The sequence below is a fragment of the Anguilla rostrata genome, chromosome 17 (genome assembly GCF_018555375.3).
Source record: "Anguilla rostrata isolate EN2019 chromosome 17, ASM1855537v3, whole genome shotgun sequence".
NCBI lineage: Eukaryota > Metazoa > Chordata > Actinopteri > Anguilliformes > Anguillidae > Anguilla > Anguilla rostrata.
Window position 1 is genome coordinate 4,461,070 of NC_057949.1, and position 2,394 is coordinate 4,463,463.

General features: G+C 43.2%; 1 long non-coding RNA gene across 1 annotated transcript; it reads left to right on the forward strand.

Annotated features, from left to right (window-relative positions):
* The first annotated feature begins 294 nt into the window (after positions 1–294).
* On the forward strand, positions 295–2,087 carry LOC135243501 (uncharacterized). Its single transcript, XR_010326660.1, has 3 exons — positions 295–625; positions 946–1,020; positions 1,112–2,087. It is a non-coding gene; the product is annotated as an uncharacterized LOC135243501 (long non-coding RNA).
* Positions 2,088–2,394: the final 307 nt, after the last annotated feature.

Here is a 2,394-nt window from a genome sequence, read left to right on the forward strand (position 1 = left end):
TAAACATATGTTATGAGCACACACCTGTGTGGGATGAGCAGGTATGAGCACACACCTGCATAAAATGAGCAGGTATTTTGAGCTCACACCTGTGTGAGATGAGCAGGTATTATGAACACACCTGTGTGAGATGAGCAGATATTATGAGCACACACCTGTGTGGGATGAGCAGGTATGATCACACACCTGTGTGAGATGAGCAGGTATTATGAGCACACACCTGTGTGAGATGAGCTGGTATTCTTAGCACACATCTGTGTGAAATTAGCAGGTATTATGAGCACACACCTGTGTTCGATGAGCAGGTATTATGAGCACACACCTGTGTGAGATGAGCAGGTATTATGAGCATGCACCTGTGTGAGATGAGCAGGTATTATGAGCATGCACCTGTGTAAGATGAGCTTGACTAAGGAGAAAACAGCAACAGTGGATGGACCAATGGGACGGGCACACAGTGCTCATGGAAGTTGTAGTATCATGTAGTATCACCTTGAATTGACTGATTTCCTTTTTGAAACTACAATTATTTTTTTGGAGGAAAATGCTACCAAAAGGTCACCTGCCAACGTGGCTGCTAAGAGTGATGGAGCTACACACCACTGCCGAAATGTACCCGCATTTGGTGAGTAGTGGGTGTTAATGTCAAGCCCTGAAGCAGGGATCATCAACTTTGGCCCTCGAATCCAAATCCAGCCCTGGTTTTCTTTTCTCCCGGGTAATTAGTGCTACTGATTGGCCAGACTGTCTTCACACCTGACTCCCAGGCAAAGGGAGGGTGGAAAACCAGCAGGTCTCGGCCCTCGAGGACCGTGAGTTGCTGATCCCTGCCCCAAAAGCAACGTATTGCATGCATGTTCGGTTCAAAATGTAGAACTGAGAAAGGAGGAAAATCACTGTTCCGTTCCATTCTTTTCGTTTCTGTTCCGTTCCGTTCCTTTCCAGATCAGCATACCAATGTGGACGCGCCCTCCTTTTCTCTCTGCCCAACATTGCCTTAGCTGCATGACTTTTCCCCAGGTGTGTGCATATTCTATATTCAAGATGCTTGCAAAGAGAACAATCCAAAGCAGGTTTAAACACAATTACTATCAATTTCCTCAATCTGCAGGACACATGCTGCATTCAAATGTGTTCAGCAAAACACAATTTATCGTGCTGGTGGTAGAGGCGGTATTTTTGGCCACCGACCTCTGGAAGCTCCGAATGTGATGAGAGGAAATGGACCGGGCGGGGCTCCTGCATTCATCACTGTTTCCACGCCAACGGCAGGGAGCCAAACGTTAGAAGAACTTGATCTCAGCTTTACAATGGGCATATATGAGAAAAAAATCATGGGGGATACCAGCTACAGCATTGATTGTGTTGAGAATGAAAGCAATTCACTGAGCAACAACCCAGTTTCATTGTTGACAAGAATACATTTTGATGGCAATTTTTTTTTTTGCAGAATACATAATGCACTAGACATAACTTTATTGTAATTTTGTACATACTGTAGCAGGGTGGCTGAAAGCCAGTGTGGCTGGCTTGTTCGGCTGCCTTTCCGTTTCCAACTGATTTGTATTTTGTATTTTTTACTTTTTATTATTATTTTTATTAATAAAATTTTGTATCTCCACTCCCACCCGAATTTGGAATTTGCCGTTCATGAACTGTATACAGATGTGCTCATACACACCCCCTGCAGCTCCCTCAGGAGAGTGAAGACTCCTGGTTCAATCACACATGTGCACAGAGAGCAGGGGGGGTCTGGGCAGCCAATAGGGGCTGTAGAGCAATAACCCTTTCCCAAGCTTCGAAACACAAACCTAATCTTGCCTCAACCCTAACTTTTACTTACCCTAACCGAACTCTAATTGGAACCCTAAAACCAAATTCTATCCGGAGGAGTATATAATTTTTCAATTAAAATGGAGGAAAAGCATTTGAAATGTCATAAATTCAATTAAGAAATACAAAGGAATGTGCTTGAAGTCATTATGTCACTTCACTACTGGGAACAGTAATGCTATAGTGTTATACAGTTTGAGGTTTTTTCAGTTGTCTTCCTTGCTTGGCCTGTACAGTGTCTATTTTTGAGTCGACCACTGATTTCTTTCTTTTTCAAAACTTTCCAAAATGCCAGACTTCATATACCCAGTTTCTGTGCTACCCTTAATTAATTCTGTCCACTCAGCTTACAGATGAGTTGTTTCTCAGCCACAGTTGATCCTCTTGTCTTCATGATGCCTTCTGACTCCAAATGCAATCTCAACAGATGAAAACAAAGGCCACAACCAAAACGAGACACTCACTGTTTTGTGTGAAAAAATACCTGAGCAACAGTTAACACCTGTCAGTCACCTGTTAAACACTTAAAGCTCAATGCCTGCAGAATTACATGCTGGCATC